Source organism: Pseudorca crassidens, chromosome 6 (assembly GCF_039906515.1).
Source record: "Pseudorca crassidens isolate mPseCra1 chromosome 6, mPseCra1.hap1, whole genome shotgun sequence".
NCBI classification, from domain to species: Eukaryota; Metazoa; Chordata; class Mammalia; order Artiodactyla; family Delphinidae; genus Pseudorca; species Pseudorca crassidens.
The window spans coordinates 63,954,981-63,974,603 of NC_090301.1; the positions used below are offsets into that span (position 1 = coordinate 63,954,981).

Consider the following 19,623-nt stretch of genomic DNA (forward strand, 5'->3'; position numbering starts at 1 on the left):
GGAGGAGTAAGATGAGCTTTTTTGGAAATAAAAAGTGTTTATTCTTAGTCTAAGGTAGACTGTTTATCACAAGTTTTGTCTGGCTTTCCTATCAAGACATTATTCTTTTGATAATTTCTAGAGTTGCCTTTCTATCGTCATTTAGCAAAGCACCCTCACCATTCGTCCCTTTTAAGGAATAAAAGGCCAAGCAGATGAGGCAAAGTCTCAGTCTGTTTCCTTCACAAAGTGAAGCTAATGTTTTCTGAAGCAAGAACCCAGAGAGTTGTCATTAGTTGGTAGCACTGATATAGGGTTTAGGCGACTCACGCTGTCTCCTTAAATGTTTTCAGAATACGTTAATGTGAATGAACATTACAATTCTGTTGCCAAATGCTTTCAGGGATGTGAAAATGAATAATTTGGGTACAAATTGGGAAATCTCTCAGATAAATGCTTCTCTTTGATTGAACAGGGACAGGATGTAATTGCCCTAGTGTGCTGTAATTTGGAAGGGCTTCTGGAGAAGATCCATGTCTTTAAATATTAAGTATATGTTCGACTTTAACGGTAAGCTTTATAAGGATTCATGCCATTGCGTAGTGCAGAAAGGAAGTTGAATTAGAAAGGCTATAAAACAAGACATGAACAAATGAAAAAATAAAGAGTGAAAGTTCTCTTAATTTTTTTCTTTACCCATAAAATGCCCTGGATCTATTTGACTGTTTCTTGAAGAATTTCTTTACTCCATATACTTCTCTTGGTATTATTTATGTGGTACAGCTGCCACAGGGTGTTTTTTTAAAAAAAACTATTAAACACAAGATATAAAAATCAATCCATAATGAAAACCACAAGAGCCCACAACTCAGAAATGAAGCATATATATTTCCAAGTATTTTAATTTTTCTGAAAAGTCACATAAGTACAATATTTCTCAACTTCAAAAGGCCAAACTAACCAGGTGGTAGTGAAACACTGTTCTCTAGTGAAGGCATTAAGCCTTTTGTCTGTGACAATCCTAAATAGAGAGCGCTGTTCACTCTTATTTTATTCCTACCATCCTAGCCTGGAACTAGGTCTACGTATATTTTGGTGGATATGTACTTTTTGCTTGTATTACAATGTGTACAGCCAACAATTATTTCTATACAGCACCTAAACTGAGTACCAAGAATCCTTGATGTTTTAAAAGAAACTGATATATAGAACTTTAGGAAATAAAGAATGTCTAGCCAGAAAATCTCTCCATTTAACTAAAAGGAACATAAATGTTCAGGATTTTCAGTTTTGATTGAAAGAGTAGGGGAAAGAAAAAAATCTAAACTGGTCCACCATAAAGTCTACCATAAACCTGCTTTTCTGTTCAAAGCATTTTGTTAGAATCGTGCATAAATGGAACTGAAGCTATACATCTGCTTTTTCATCCACAATCTCAATTACCAACATAGAACCGAAGCAAACTTTGGAGATGACATAGTAATTGAGTTTTTCCAAGCTAATTACGGGCTACGCCAAACAAGTAGACACCCACCAAATATTCATCGATTCCTCCTTTTATTCACCAACAGTGAAAAGAGTCAAACTAAGCTCTTTAAAATGTGTCTTCCCATTTTTTGGCTCTTGCAAATAATAGACACATTATAATGCCTGAGAGCTCAGATTCAGGAGAATATTTTGACAGAAGTCATGAATCTGAGAAATTCTATGCTCTAGTCCTGTCTGTTCGCATATGGAGAAAGTCGGGCCCAGAGAGGTGAAGCTCAGGGACTGCATCCCACACAGCTTGGCAGGGGCAGAGCCAAGGCAAGAACTTAAATAATTTTACCTTCAGGCTCATGATCTTCCCACTGTGCCATGCTGCCTTCTCTTTACTGTGACAGGTGTGGCAGCCTTAACTACATTATCCCTCCCATACTACTCCAGTGACTTGCTGGTTTTCTATAAATGCTGAGTCATCTGAGGAATTAGTAAAGGGAATACCTCAATGATACACGGAGGCAGTGTATAATCATGCATCATGTTAACTGTGATTCTTCCAGAGTCCCGAATGATAGACCCTTGAATGAACCCACCAAGCTGACCACTGGTACCTGATCAGTTCACATTTGACACGCTTTTTGTAGCTGACTACATGGTAAACATTTTTCTTTTTCTTTTCTAGCTTTGAGGTATAACTGACAAAAATTATATGTATTTAAGGTCTAGCAACTTGATGTCTTGATATACATATACCTTGTGAAGTGATCTACATGCTAAACTTTTTATGCTGGCTTATAATTTTACAAGGTTCAATCACAAAGAAAATACCTTGTTAAGAAATAATATTGAATCTAAAATGACAATGCTAGAGTAGCAGAAGAAAAACATTTTACCAGGCACATTCTCATGTATAAAAAGAGTTTATTTTTTTGCTTTGGAAGCTCAGTTATGCTTGTTTAGCATAACATGTTTATAGTGAGAGAGCACTTAATATATTAGCATGTGTCATCCATTACATTCCTGACAGGAAACTGAGCACAGATAAATGGGACCTTAAGGAGACATCCAATTCCTGCATTTATACTTAGTCTGGGAGCCAGAGAAGAGGCAAAGCAATGCACATAAGTATAAATATGCATGACCAGTAGAGTGGTGTTATTCAGATGACTTTCTGTCATCAACAAGCCAGTTGAACACACACAGACATTAAAGACTTTTTTTTTAACATAGAAGTTTTTTTTCCTCCAATGCATCTCTGCCATGTCTGGTTGTTTTCATTGGTTGAGTGGGCAGTTTTCTTAAGCTACTTTACATTCTGTATTAGTTTGCTAGGGTTTCCATAAAATACCACAAACTGGGTGGTTAAACAATAGGTGTTCATTTTCTCACGGTTCTGGAAGCTAGAAGTCCTAGTTCAGCATGTCAGGAGGGCTAGTTCCTCCTGAGGGCTGTGAGGAGAGGATCTATTTCATGCCTCTCCTAGCTTCAGATAGCTTGCTAGCAATTTCTGCTGCTGCAAAACTCCAATCTTCTTCCTTACTGGGCATGGCCATGGAATGATATTCTGGCCAATGAGATGTGAGCAAAAGCACTGAGAGCAGGTTCTGGGCAATATCCTTAATGAAAGTTGCTTTCTCTCCACTTCCTCTGCCTCCCTTCCCTTCACCTGGAACATGGACATGGTATGAGCCCACTTCAACCTTACATATGAGGGAAACATCCTAGGGCAGTAATACTCAAACTTTATGCTTTCTGGATTCCTTTAAACTCTTAAAAATTGAGGACCTCAAAGAGCTTTAATTTATCTATTGATATTCATGATGCTTGATATGAAGTGAGAACATTTAAATATTTATTTTAAAGCAACCATGAATCCATTACATGTTAATGTAAACAAAATTTTTAGTGGAAGATAACACATAAAACAATTCAGTGAAAAGTGTGGCATTGTTTTACATTTTTGTAAATCTCTTTAAAGTCTAACAATAGAAGACAGCTAGACTCTCAGTTCTGCATTTAGTTTGTTGTGGCATCACGTATCATGTAACCTGTGGAATATTTCACAGCATACCCATGAGAAAATGAAAATGACAGAAATGCCTTAATATTTTTATAAAAATAAGTTCTTTTGAAAATAAGATCACTGATAAAAGAAATCGAAGATGATGCAATCAGATGGAAAGATACCACATTCACAGACTGGAAGAATATTGTTAAATTGACCAGACTACCCAAGGCAAACTACAGATTCAATGCAATCCCTATCAAAATACCAATGGTGGCAGAGCTTCAAGATGGCAGAAGAGTAAGACGTGGAGATCATCTTCTTCCCCACAAATATATCAGAAATACATATACATGTGGAACAACTCCTACAGAACACCTACTGAATGCTGGCAGAAGACCTCAGACCTCCCAAAAGGCAAGAAACGTCCCCACGTACCTGGGTAGGGCAAAAGAAAAAACAGAGACAAAAGAATACGGATGGGACCTACACCAGTGGGAGGGAGCTGTGAAGGAGGAAAGGTTTCCACACACTAGAAGCCCCTTCATGGGCGGAGACTGCAGGTGGCGGAGGGGGGAAGCTTCGGAGCCTTGGAGGAGAGCACAGCAACAGGGGTGCGGAGGGCAAAGCGGAGAGATTCCCGCACAGAGGATCGGTGCCTACCAGCACTCACCAGCCTGAGAGGGGGCTGGGAGCTGAGGCTCAGGCTTCGGTAGGATCTGAAGCACCTGCTTCTTTAACCCCGTCCTGTCTGAGCAAAGAACAGACATCCTCAGGTGACCTACACGCAGAGGTGGGGCCAAATCCAAAGCTGAAACCTGGGAGCTGTGCGAACAAAGAGAAAGGGCAATCTCTCCCAGCAGCTTCAGGAGCAGTAGATTAAATCTCCACCATCAACTTGATGTACCCTGCATCTGTGGAATACCTGAATAGACAACAAATCATCCCAAATTGAGGAGGGGGACTTTGGGAGCAACGATGTAAATATATTTTTTCCTTTTTCTCTTTTTGCGAGTGTGTATGTGTATGCTTCTCTGTGTGATTTTGTCTATATAGCTTTGCTTTTACCATTTGTCCTAGGGTTCTGTCGGTCCATTTTTTTTTTTTTAAGTATAGTTTTTAGCACCTGTTATCATTGCTGGATTTGTTTTTTGGTTTGGTTGCTCTCTTCTTTCTTTCTTTTTTATTACTTAAAAAAATATTTTTTAGTAATTATTTTTTATTTTAATAACTTTAATTTTATTTTATCTTCTTCCTTCCTTCTTTCTTTTTATTCTCCCTTTCATTCTGAGCTGTATGGATGACAGGCTCTTCGTGCTCCAGCCACACATCAAGGCTGTGCCTCTGAGGTGGGAGAGCCAAGTTCAGGACACTGGTCCACAAGAGACCTTCCAGCTCCACATAATATCAAACGGCAAAAATCTCCCAGAGATCTCCATCTCAACGCCAAGACCCAGCTCCACTCAACGACCAGCAAGCTACAGTGGTGGACGCCCTATGCCAAACAACTAGCAAGACAGGAACACAACCCCATCCATTAGCAGAGAGGCTGCCTAAAACCGTTATAAGGCCACAGACACCCCAAAACACACCACCAGACGTGGACCTGCCCACCAGAAAGACAAGATCCAGCCTCATCCACCACAACACAGGCACCCGTCCCCTCCACCAGGAAGCCTACACAACCCACTGAACCAACCTTAGCCACTGGGGACAGACACCAAAAACAACGGGAACTACAAACCTGCAGCCTGCGAAATGGAGACCCCAAACACAGTAAGTTAAGCAAAATGTGAAGACAGAGAAACAAACAGAAGATGAAGAAGCAAGGCAAAAACGCACGAGACCTTACAAATGAAGAGGATATAGGCGGTCTACCTGAAAAAGAACTCAGAGTAATGACAGTAAAGATGATCCCAAATCTTGGAAATAGAATGGAGAAAATACAAGAAACGTTTAACAAGAACCCAGAACTAAAGAGCAAACAAACAGAGATGGAACAACAGAGTAAATGAAATTAAAAATTCTCTAGAAGGGATCAATAGCAGAACAACTGACGCAGAAGAACGGATAAGTGACCTGGAAGATAAAAGAGTAGAAACAACTACTGTAGAGCAGAATAAAGAAAAAAGAATGAAAAGAATTAAGGACAGTCTCAGGGACCTCTGGGACAACATTAAATGCACCAACATTCAAATTACAGGGGTCCCAGAAGAAGAGGAGAGAAAGAAAGGGACTGAGAAAATATTTGAAGAGATTATAGTTGAAAACTTCCCTAATAAGGGAAAGGAAATAGTCAATCCCATCCAGGAAGCACAGAGAGTCCCATACAGGATAAATCCAAAGAGAAACACGCCAAGACACGTATTAATCAAACTATCAAAAATTAAATACAAAGAAAAAATATTAAAAGCAGCAAGGGAAAAACAACAAATAACACACAAGAGAATCTCCATAAGGTTAACACCTGATCTTTCAGCAGAAACTCTGCAAGCCAGAAGGGAGTGGCAGGACATATTTAAAGTGATGAAGCAGAAAAAGCTAAAACCAAGATTACTCTACCCAGCAAGGATCTCATTCAGATTTGAGAGAGAAATTAAAACCTTTACAGACAAACAAAAGCTAAGAGAATTCAGCACCATTACACCAGCTTTACAACAAATGCTAAAGGAACTTCTCTAGGCAAGAAACACAAGAGAAGGAAAAGACCTACAATAATAAACCCCCAAAATTAAGAAAATGGTAATAGGAACATACATATTGATAATTACCTTAAATGAAAATGGATTAAATGCTCCCACCAAAAGACACAGACTGGCTGAATGGATACAAAAACAAGACCCGTATATATGCTGTCTACAAGAGATCCACCTCAGACCTAGGGACACATACAGACTGAAAGTGAGGGGATGGAAAAAGATATTCCATGCAAATGGAAATCAAAAGAAAGCTGGAATAGCAATTCTCATATTAGACAAAATACACTTTAAAACAAAGACTATTACAAGAGACAAAGAAGGACACTACATAATGATCAAGGGATCAATCCAAGAAGAAGATATAACAAATGTAAATATTTATGCACCCAACATAGGAGCACCTCAATACATAAGGCAAATACTAACAGCCATAAAAAGGGACATCGGCAGTAACACAATCATAGTAGGGGACTTTAACACCCCACTTTCACCAATGGACAGATCATCCAAAACGAAAATAAATAAGGAAACACAAGCTTTAAATGATACATTAAACAAGATGGACTTAATTGATATTTATAGGACATTCCATCCAAAAACAACAGAATACACATTCTTCTCAAGTGCTCATGGAACATTCTCCAGGATACATCATATCTTGGGTCACATATCAAGCCTTTGTCATTTAAGAAAATGAAGAAAATGAAGGAAACGATAGCAAATATCAATAAAACTAACAGCTGGTTCTTTCAAAAGATAAACAAAACTGATAAACCATTAGCCAGACTCATCAAGAAAAAAAGGAAGGGCTTACCTGGTGGCACAGTGGTTGAGAGTCCGCCTGCCGATGCAGGGGACACGGGTTCGTGCCCCGGTCTGGGAAGATCCCACATGCCGCAGAGTGGCTAGGCCCATGAGCCACAACAGTGAGAGTCCCGTGTACTGCCCAAAAAAAACAAGAAAAAAAGGGAGAACACTCAAATCAATAGAATTAGAAATGAAAAAGGAGAAGTAACAACTGGCATTGCAGAAATACAAAGGAACATGAGAGATTACTACAAGCAACTATATGCCAACAAAATGGACAAACTGGAAGAAATGGACAAATTCTTAGAAATGCACAACCTGCCGAGACTGAACAGGGAAGAAACAGAAAATATGAACAGATCAATCACAAGCACTGAAATTGAAACTGTGGTTAAAAATCTTCCACAAACAAAAGCTCAGGACCAGATGGCTTCACAGGCGAATACTATCAAACATTTAGAGAAGAGCTAACACCTAACCTTCCCAAACTCTTCCAAAACATAGCAGAAGGTGGAACACTCTCAAAATCATTCTACGAGGCCACCATCACCCTGATACCAAAACCAGACAAAGATGTCACAAAGAAAGAAAACTATAGGCCAATATCACTGATGAACATAGTTGCAAAATTCCTCAAAAAAATACTAGCAAACAGAATCCAACAGCACATTAAAAAGATCATACACCATGATCAAGTGGGGTTTATCCCAGGAATGCAAGGTTCTTCAATATATGCAAATCAATCAATGTGATACACCATATTAACAAATTGAAGAAGAAAAACCATATGATCATCTCAACAGATGCAGAGAAAGCTTCTCACAAAATTCGACACCCATTTATGATAAAAACCCTCCAGAAAGTAGGCATAGAGAGAAGTTTCCTCAACATAATAAAGGCCATATATGACAAATCCACAGCCAACATTGTCCTCAATGGTGAAAAACAGAAACCATTTCCATTAAGATCAGGAACAAGACAAGGTTGCCCACTCCAGTCTTATTCAACATAGTTTTTGAAGTTTTAGCCACAGCAATCAGAGAAGAAAAAGAAATAAAAGGAATCCAAATTGGAAAAGAAGAAGTAAAGGTGTCACTCTTTGCAGCTGACATGACACTATACATAGAGAATCCTAAAGCTGCTACCAGAAAACTACTAGAGCTAATCAATGAATTTGGTAAAGTAGCAGGATACAAAATTAATGCACAGAAATCTCTTGCATTCCTATACACTAATGATGAAAAATCTGAAAGTGAAATTAAGAAAACATTCTCATTTACCATTGCAACAAAAAGAATAAAATATCTAGGAATAAACCTACCTAAAGAGACAAAAGACCTGTATGCAGAAAATTATAAGACACTGATGAAAGAAATTAAAGATGATACAAATAGATGGAGAGATATACCATGTTCTTGGATTGGAAGAATCAACATTGTGAAAATGACTCTACTACCCAAAGCAATCTACAGATTCAATGCAATCCCTATCAAACTATCACTGGCATTTTTCACAGAATTAGAACAAAGAATTTCACAATTTGTATGGAAACACAAAAGACTCCGGATAGCAAAAGCAGTCTTGAGAAGGAAACATGGAGCTGGAGGAATCAGGCTCCCTGACTTCAGACTATACTACAAAGCTACAGTTATCAAGACAGTATGGTACTGGCACAAAAACAGAAATATAGATCAATGGAACAGGATAGAAAGCCCACAGATAAACCCACACACATATGGTCACTTTATCTTTGACAAAGGAGGCAAGAATATACAGTGGAGAAAAGACAGCCTCTTCAATAAGTGGTTATGGGAAAACTGGACAGCTACATGTCAAAGAATGAAATTAGAACACTCCCTAACAGCATACACAAAAATAAACTCAAAATGGATTAAAGCCCTAAATGTAAGGCCAGACACTATCAAACTCTTAGAGGAAAATATAGGCAGAACACTCTATGACATAAATCACAGCAAGATCCCTTTGGACCTACCTCCTAGAGAAATGGAAATAAAAACAAGAATAAACAAATGGGACCTAATGAAACTTAAAAGCTTTTGCACAGCAAACCATAAATAAGATGAGAAGACAACCCTCAGAACAGGAGAAAATATTTGCAAATGAAGCAACTGACAAAGGATTCATCTCCAAAATTCAAAAGCAGCTCATGCAGCTCAATATCAAAAAAGAAACAACCCAATCCAAAAATGGGCAGAAGGCCTAAAGAGACATTTCTCCAAAGAAGATATACAGATTGCCAACAAACACATGAAAGAATGCTCAACATCATTAATCATTAGAGAAATGCAAATCAAAACTACAATGAGATACCATCTCCCACTGGTCAGAATGGCCATCATAAAAAATGTACAAACAATAATTGCTGGAGAGGGTGTGGAGAAAAGGCAACCCTATTGCACTGTTGGTGGGAATGTAAATTGATACAGCCACTATGGAGAACTGTATGGATGTTCCTTAAAAAACTAAAAATAGAACTATCATACTACCCAGCAATCCCATTACTGGGTTATATACCCTGAGAAAACCATAATTCAAAAAGAGTCATGTGCCAAAATGTTCATTGCAGCTCTATTTACAATAGCCAGGACATGGAAGCAACCTAAATGTCCATCAACAGATGAATGGATATAGAAGATGTGTCACATATATACAATAGAATATTACTCAGCCATAAAAAGAAACGAAACTGAGTTATTTGTAGTGAGATGGATGGACCTAGAGTCTGTCTTACAGAGTGAAGTAAGTCAGAAAGAGAAAGACAAATACTGTATGGAAATACATTCCACATATATATGGAATGTAAAAAAAAAAAAAAAATGGTCATGAAGAACCTAGTGGCAAGATGGCAATAAAGATGCAAACCTACTAGAGAATGGACTTGAGGGTACAGGGAGGGGGAAGGGTAAGCTGGGACAAAGTGAGAGAGTGACCAAATGTAAAACAGATAGCTAGTGGGAAGCAGCCGCATAGCACAGGGAGATCAGCTCAGTGCTCTGTGACCAGCTAGAGGGGTGGGATAGGGAGGGTTGGAGGGAGGGAGATGCAAGAGGGAAGAGATATGGGGATATATGTATATGTATAACTGATTCACTTTGTTATAAAGCAGAAACTAACACACCATTGTAAAGCAATTATACTCAATGAAGATGTTTAAAAAACAATACCAATGGCATTTTTCATAGATCTAGAACAAATAATTCTAAAATTTGTACAGAAACAAAAAAGACTCCTAATAGCCAAAGAAATCTTGAGAAAGAAGAACAGAGTGGAGTAATCATGCTCCTTGACTTCAGACCATATTACAAACCTACAAAAATTAAAATAGTATGCTACTGGCACAAAACCACATGGATCAATGGAACAGAATAAAGAGTCCGGAAATAAACCCACACACCTATAGTTAATTGATCTTAGACAAAGGAGGCAAGAATACATAATGGGGAAAAGAGTCTCTTCAATAAGTAGTCTTGGTAAAACAGGACAGCTACATGTAAAAGAAAGAAATTAGAACATTTTCTCACACCATATACAAAAATATACTCAAGAGGGATTGAAGACCTAAATGTAAGACCAGACACCATAAAACTCCTAGAAGAGAACATAGGCAAAACACTCTGACATAAATTGTAGCAGTATTTTTCAATCTGTCTCCTAAGGCAAAAGAAATAAAAGCAAAAATGAACAAATGGAACCTAATTAAACTTGAAAGCTTTTGCACAGCAAAGGAAATCAACAAAAATACAACCTACTGAATGGGAGAAAATATTTTCAAATGATATGATCAATAAGGGGTTAACATCCAAAATATATAGACATACAACTCCCTATCAAAAAAACAACCCAGTAAAAAAATGTGTAAAATAGACATTTTTCCAAGGAAGACAGACAGATGGCCAATAAGCACATTGAAAGATATTCAGCATCACTAATCAGAGAAATGTGAATCAAAACCACAATGAGATCATCTCACACTTGTCAGAATGGCCATCATCAAAAAGACCATAAATAACAAATGTTGGTGAGGATGTGGAGAAAAGGGAACCCTAGTACAGTGTTTGTGGGAATGCAAATTTGTGAAGCCACTATGGAAGACAGTATGATGGTTCCTCATAAAAACAAAAATAGAAACTACCAGGAAGATCAGTCAAGATGGCAAAGTAGGAAGATGTGGAACTCACCTCTCCGCCCGAGCACATCAAAAATACATCTGTGTGTGGAAGAATTCTCACTGAAAACTAACTAGAAACTGGTTGAGAGACCAAGGCTGTAAGAGCCACACCATCAGGTACAAAGGGAAGAGAAATGATCAGGTCAGAATCTATGCCCCTGGAAGGGGACTCAGAGCAAAAGTGAGATTACACAGGAGGAGATCCACCATGGGGAGTGCGTGGTTTGAACCACATATTGGGCACCCCAGTCGGGGTGAAGCTGTTCTGCCTGGCCCAAAACCTTGAGCGTGGTAGAAGGTAATAATACTGAGTGATGTCTGCTCTGGCTCCAAAGGGCCAGAGTGAAGCCACAGGCCCACCCCAGGGAAAAGGCATGAGCCCAGATCCCCTGGGCCTATGTGCTGCTGGGGTGGATCTTGTTTCTGGCCCACAGGGATGCCCTGCTGGGCCTGTAGCCAGATCAATGCCTCGACTGGCCTGAGCAAGGTGACTGGGCAGGACTGGCTGCAGGCCTGGAGAGGGGCGGAGGGAGGCGAGGCTGGGGTAGCACTACTCCTGCAGCCACGCAGGCTCTGCAGCCACCGCTCCAGCTGGTAGACATCCTCCGTGGCCTGGTTGAGTCAGTCAAACTGGCAAGTAGGGCCTCAAACATGGCTTGGAGGCAGGAGGGCTCAGGCTCAGGCTCCCCTCAGGGTCCCGGCTGGCCCAGGCTCATGCTCAGCCCGTCCAGCTGGCTGGAGTTGGTGGAGGTTGAGAGAGGCCCTCTACTGGGTGGGAAGATGAGCCCACCTCGACTGGTTGGAGAGCTGGTGAAACTAACAGGAGGGCTGTGGGAAACCCAAACTCCACTCAAGAGGAATATATGCATGTTTGCTTGCTCCTGAGGCAGGGCAGAGAGGTCAGATTGCAAACTGCTGGAGTGGTTGCCCAGTTCCCTGCGACCGGCCCTGTGTGTGTGCCCCAGCCTGAGCCCAGTGAACTCTTTAGTCCAACTTATTAAGTCACAGCTCCACACTGGAGCAAGAGCCATCACAACAAAGGAAAGAGCTAGGCCATAAGATGCAGAGGCCACTCAGACCCAAAGCAGCATCTGAGGAGGGTGGTGGCCGCCATCACTGGCGCTTTCACAGGTAGTGTATCAGAAGCATTCCTGATCTCTGACGGCAGGTGGACCACCACAGGCCGTGCATCAACACAGGCTGAGTTCACATGGGCCCTGCCTGCCCTGCAGTGCAGCTCCACACCAGGGTGGGGGCGGCAGATGCCGAGGGGAGAGAGCAGATGTGAGGGACGAAAGAGACTCAGACCCGAGCATCGTCTGAGCAGGGCTGAGGAAGCCATTACTGGTGCTTGTTCAGGCAGCACACCAAAAGCAGCCTGGACCACTGTCTCTGGACAGACCACCACACCCCATACCCTGTCACAAACTGAGAGCGCTCACAGGGCCCTCTTGCTCTAGCACTGCTCCTGTCAGGGCCAAGGATGCTGGTGCTGGCATGGGAGAGAGCTCACATTTAAAAGGGGCAGAGCCAGCTTGGATATGACCCTCAGGGTTTCTGCTCCAATAATTTGGGACCAGGGCCTGGACCTGCCTCTGACAGGTGATGGACCCTGAGCAGAGGGGAATCCCTGTCTCACACCTGGATCTGGCCCTAGTGCCCCTCCATCTCCAGCCCCACCTCCTAGCAAGGTTATAGCTGCCAGCACACCCTGAGGTAAGATGTGACTAGTGTTCATGTCAAATCCAGCTCTCCTACCAAAGCCACTTGGCACAGGCAGATTGTATAGGGCTACTTCCACATAAGGATACCACTTCAAGACTGCAATATTTAACTGTTTTACCTAAATTCATAGAGACAGAGAAAGTTAAACAAAATGAGAAAACAGAGAAACCAGTCTCCATTGAAAGAACAAGAGAAAATTCCTGAAAACATAATGAAACAGAAACAATTTACCAGATAAAGAGTTCAAAGCATTAGTAATAAGGATGCTAACTGAATTAGATGAATACAGTGAGAATTTTAACAAGGAACTAGGAAATATTAAAAAGAACCCATCAGAACTGAAGAATACAATAACTGAAATGAAAAACACACTAGAAGGAATTGATAGCAGACCAAGGGATAAGGAAGAATGCATAAGTGACCTAGAAGATAGAATGGAAATCATCCAATCAGAGCAGCAAAAGGGAAAAAAAAAAATAGTTTAAGAGATCTCTGGGATAACATCAAGCATCCCAACATTCCCATTATAGGGGTCCCAGAAGGAGAAGAGAGAAAGGGGTTGACAAGGTATTTGAGATTATGGCTAAAATCTTCACAAACCTGAAAAAGTATATCCAAGTACAGGAAGCACAGAGGGTCCCAAACAAGATGAACCCAAACAGACCCATATCAAAACATATCATAATTAAAACAGCAATAGTTAGAGAATTCTAAAAGTAGCAAGAGAAAACCAAAGTCACGTGCAAGGGAACCTCCTAAGGCTATCAGCTGATTTCTCTGTAGAAGCTATGCATGCCAGAAGGGAGTGGTATGGTATATTCAAAGTGCTGAAAGGGAAAAATCTGTAACCCAGGATACTCAACCCAGCAAGATCATCATTTAGAATTGAAGGAGAGATAAAGAACTTCTCAGACAAACAAAACTAAGAATTCATCAATACTAAACCTACACTAAAAATATGTTAAATGGTCTTCTTTAAGTGGAAAAGAAAAGGCTATAACAAGAAGTAAGAATCTATAGGAAAGGAAAAATTCTATGAGGAAAGGCAAATATATAGTAAAGGCTGAGGATCAACCACTCAAATTAGCTAGTATGAAGATTAAAAGACAAAAAATTATAAAAGCAACTATAACTGCAACAAACAGTGAAGGGATAAACATGAAGATATAAATTATGACATCAAAACACAAAATGTGAAGGAGGGGAGTAAAAAAATGTAGATAATTTAGAATGTGTTTGAACTTAAATATTTAATTACTTTAAATGTCAATGGACTAAATGTTCCAAAAAACATGGGGTGGCTGATTGGATGAAAAAACAAGACACATCCATATGCTACTTACAAGACACTTACTTCAGAGCTAAAGACACATAAAGGCTGAAAGTGAGGGGATGCAAAAAGATATTTCATGCAAACAGAAATAAGAAACAGGTGTAGTAACGCTCATATCAGACAAAATAGCCCTTAAAAAAAGGTCTGTAACAAAAGACAAAAAGGGCATTATATAATGACAAAGTGATCAATACAAGAATCAATACAAGGAGAGGATATTATACTCATTAACATATATGCATCCAATAGAGGAACACCTAAATATATAAAGCAAACATTAACAGACACAAAGGGAGAAATTGACAATAATACAATAAAAGTAGGGCACTTTAATATCCCACTTACATCAATGGAGAGATCATCCAGAAAAAAAATTCAGTAAGGAATGGTCTTAAATGACAAAATAGGCCAGTTAGACTTAACAGATATCTACACGACCTTCCATCCCAAACACAGTAGAATACACATTCTTTAAGCGCACACAGGACATTCTCCAGGATAGATGACATGCTAGGCCATGAAACTATTCTTGACAAAGTTGAGAACATAGAAATTATATCAAGCATTTTTTCGACCGCAATGGTATGAAACTATAAGTCAGTTACAGAAAGAAAAATGGGAAAGCACAAACGCGTGGATACTAACAACATTCTACTAAAAAACCAATGGATCAATGATGAAATCAAAGAGGAAATCCAAAAACATCTTGAGACAAATGAAAATGGAAACACAACTTTCCAAAATCTATGCAGCAAAAGCATTTCTAGGAGGGAAGTTTATAGAAATACAGGCCTACCTCAAGAAACAAGAAAAATTTCAAATACACAATCTAAATCTACCATCGAACAAAATTAGAAAAAGAACAAATGAAGCCCAAGGTCAGCAGAAGGAAATAAATAAGATCAGAGAGGAACTAAATTAAATAGAGACTAAAGAAACAACAGAAAATGATCAATGAAATTAAAAGCTGTTTTTTGGAAAAGATAAACAAAATTGATAAACTTTAGCCAGGCTCATCAAGAAGAAAAGAGAGAGGACCAAGTAAACAAAATAAGAAATGATAGAGAAGAAACAGGAGAAACAATCACCAATACAACAGAGATACAAAAAAATCATAAGAGAATGCTATTCACAGTTATATGCCAACAATTCAAACAACTTAGAAGGAATGGACAAATTTCTAGAAACATACAACCTACCAAAACTGAATCAGAAAGACAATTTGAACTGACAAATCACTAGTAGTGAAATTGAATTTGTAGTTGAAAAAAAAAAAAACTCCCAGCAAAAAAAGTCCAGGACTGGATAGCTCGACAGTGGAACTGTATCAAAGTAGAGCTATTACTATCCTTCTCAAACCATTCAAAAAATTGAAGAGGACGGATATTCCCAAATTCATTCTACAAGGCCACCATTACCCCAATACCTAAACCAAACAAAGGCACTACTAAAAAAACAAAAAGAAAGAAAAGAAAATCACAGGCCAATATCTTTGATGAATATAGATGCAAACATCCTCAAAATATCAGCAAACTGATTTTATACATATATATGCACACACACTATATATATATACACACACACACACACACACACACATACACAAAAGGGATCATACATCTTGATCAAGTGGGATTTATTTCAGGGATACAGGGATGATTCAATATTCACAAAAATCAACACGATACATCACAATAACAAAAAGGATAAAAATCACATGATCATCTCAATGGATGTAGAAAATGCATTTGACAAAATGCAATATCCATTCATGATAAAAACTCTCAAAAATGGTGTAGAGGGCTTCCCTGGTGGCACAGTGGTTGAGAGTCTGCCTGCCAATGCAGGGGACACGGGTTCATGTCCCGGTTTGGGAAGATCCCACATGCCATGGAGTGGCTGGGCCCGTGAGCCACGGTTGCTGAGCCTGCACCTCCGGAGCCTGTGCTCCACAACGGGAGAGGCCACAACAGTGAGAGGCCTGCATACCGCAAAAAAAAAAAAAAAAAAAAAAAAAATGGTGTGGAGGGAATATATATTGACACAATAAAGGCCATTTATGACAAAACCACAGCTAACATCATACTCAACAGTGAAAAGCTGAAAGCCTTTCCTCTAAAATCAAGAACAAGACAAAAATGTCCACTCTTGCAACTTCTATTTAACGTAGTATTGGAAGTCCAAGCCACAGCAATCAGACAAGAAATAAAAGGCATCCAAACTGGAAGGGAAGAAGTAAAACTGTCACTACTTGTAAATAACATGTTAATATAAAAACCCTAAAGTCTCCACCAAAAAATTATTAGAACGAATAAGTGAATTCTGTAAAGTTGCAGGATACAAGATTAATATACATAAATCTCTTTCTTTTCTATGAACTAATAATGAACTATCAGAAATAGAAAGAAAAAAACCCAATAACTCTTAAAATTGAATTTAAAAAAAAACCTAGGAATAAACTTAGGAGGTGAGACAACTATACGCTTAAGACTACAAAACATTGATGAAGGAAACTGATGATAAAAAGGGAAAGATATCCCATGTTCTTGGACTGGAAGAATCAATATTATTAAAATGGCCATACCATCCAAAGCAACCTATGGATTTAATGCAATCCCTATCAAAATACCCAGGACATTTTTCACAGAACTAGAATAAATAATCCTAAAATTTATATGGAACAACAAAAGACCCCAAATATCTAAAGCAATCTTGAGAAAAAAAGAACAAAGCTGGCAGTATCATGCTCCCTGACTTCAGAACACACTACAAAGTTACAGTGATCAAAACACCATGGTACTGACATAAAACCAGAAATATAGATCCATGGAACAGAACAGAGAGCCCAGAAATAAACCCACACACTTACGGTCAATCAATCTACAACAAAGGAGGCAAGAACATACAATGCAGAAAAGACAGTCACTTTAAAAAGTGGTGCTGAGAAAACTGGATAGCTACATGTAAGAGAATGAGCTTAGAGCATTTCCTCACACCAATACAAAAATATACTCAAAATTGATTAAAGACCTAAATGTAAGACCTGAAACCCTAAAACTTCTAGAAGAAAACATAGGCAGAGCACTCTTTGACATACATTTTAGCAATATTTGTTGTTGTCTCCTAAGGCAAAGGAAATAAGAGCAAAAATGAACAAATGGAAACTAATTAAACGTAAAAGCTTTTATTCAGCAAAGGAAACCTTTGACAAAATGAACCACCTGCTGAATGGGACAAAGTACTTGCAAATGATATGACAAATGAGGAGTCAATATCCAAAGTATATAAACAGGTCATATGATTAAAAAAAAAAACTCAATTAAAAAACGGGAAGACCTGAATAGATATTTTTCCAAAGAATACATTCAAATGGCCAATAGGCACATGAAAGATGTTCAACATCACTAATCATGGAAATGCAAATCAAAACCACAATGAGAGATCGCCTCACATCTGTCACAATGGCTATCATCAAAAAGTCTACAAATAACAAATCCTGAAAATGGTGTGGAGAAAAGGGAACCCTCCTACACTATTGGTGGGAATGTAAATTGGTGCAGCCACTATGGAGAACAGTGCAGAGGTTCCTCAAAAAACCAAAAATAGAACTACTATCTGATCTAAGCAATTCCACTCCCAGTTATGTATCAAAAAAAAAAAGCCCTTGAAAACACTCATTCAAAAAGATACACACACCCCAATGTTCACAGCAGAATATTTACAATAGCCAAGATATAGAGGCAACCCAAGTGCCAATTGATAGATGAATGGATAAAGATGTGTTATATATATATACACACACACACACACACAATGGAGTATTAGTCATAAAAATGAAATTCTGCCATTTGCAACAACGTGGATGAACTTACAGAGTATTATGCTTACTGAAATAAGTCAGAGAAAGACAAATACTGTATGCTATCACTTACACATGGAATCTAAAAAATAAAACAAACAAATATATATGGGAAAATAGAAACAGACTCAGATATAGGGAACAAATTAGTGGTTACCAATGGGGAGAGGGAGGGGGAATGGAAAAAATAGGGGTAGGGGATTAAGAGGTACAAAATACTATGTATAAAATAAGTTACAAACATATATTGTACAGCACAGGGAATACAGCCAACATTTTATGATTATTTTAAATTGAATATAATCCATAAAAATTTTGAATTACTACATTGTACACCTGAAAATAATATAATACTGTATATCAACTATACCTTATTAAAAATATTTTGATTTTGTAAACCCCTGAAAGTGTCTCAGGGACTCCCCAAAAGTCCTTGGACAAGATACCGAGAAACACTGCAGAGGACAAAAGAGACTGGAGTCCCAATATAACTGCATGGAACAGAATCCTCTAACCCCGACACCCCAGACCACCTACCAACATATACCTTCATGTGAATGATAAATAAATCTTCTATCTTCAGTTAGCCACCGTACTTTGATCTCCAGTTATGCAGTCAAACCAAAAACCTAAGACAATCATTTGACTAGCAGGGTTGTTTTTCTTAAAGCAGTTAAGAATGAAGTGATATTTCTCGTACAAAGTGTGAACTAAAAGTGGAAAATAAACTGTAGATTAAGAAAGCCTCCACTATCAAAATAAATGGAAGGAACTGCCTCTCCTTATGGAAGTTAGGAATGTTTCCAAGCTTTCAGAGCTGAAGTGTGCCTGTTTCATTTTGTCTGGTCCACTTTGCTCACTTAGAATACCTGGTGACCCCAGTAGGTAAATGAGTCAGCGGAGAGCCAATGGAAGGTTTCTGGTAGGGAAGTGATGTGATCGGAGCAATGTTTCAGAAAGAGCAATCGGATAGCCCTGGGCAAGAGGACTGGAAGAAGAGAGGCTAGCAATGGGAGAGCTGGGCAGACGTAAGGTACCGTAAGATTCTAGGAGAATAATGAGTCTGGATTAGGTCACCGGAGAGGAGGAAGAGAGTGGATTGAGAGTATTAATGCCTGGATCACAGTCCCCACACTGTAATAGTTACAGAGAACCATGGCACAGAGCACAGCCCAACTCTGCACCCAGAATATTCCTTAGGATGGCTTGTTTTCAGAGCCCTGCCTGCTGGTCTGGACCCTGTCAGAACATTAAGGATCCCTTTAAGTCATTCCCAAAGCTGCCTATAGCTGATCCCATGTTTCCCTCCCCAGAGCCGAATTATCCCACTCTCCACCTCCACACGCTGATGGATCTGAAACAGACAGCACACGTGGCCACATCTCACCTCTTAGTAGGTGGCAGTGGTAAAAGAGTTGCCTCCTCGGGCTGCTTGCCTTATAATCCCACCAAAAGTCCCTGCCGGGCTTCCCTGGTGGTGCAGTGGTTGAGAGTCCGCCTGCCGATGCAGGGGATGCGGGTTCGTGCCCCGGTCCGGGAAGATCC

The 19,623-nt window shown here is 39.3% G+C and overlaps 1 long non-coding RNA gene across 2 annotated transcripts in view; it reads right to left on the reverse strand.

Annotated features, from left to right (window-relative positions):
* LOC137226565 (uncharacterized) overlaps positions 1-19,623 on the reverse strand; it is a 115,194-nt gene that overhangs the window by 40,690 nt on the left and 54,881 nt on the right. For both annotated transcript variants that reach the window (XR_010944404.1, XR_010944403.1), the window contains one exon: positions 6,980-7,107. This is a non-coding gene — a long non-coding RNA (uncharacterized lncRNA). The remainder of the gene's footprint in view (positions 1-6,979; positions 7,108-19,623) is intronic.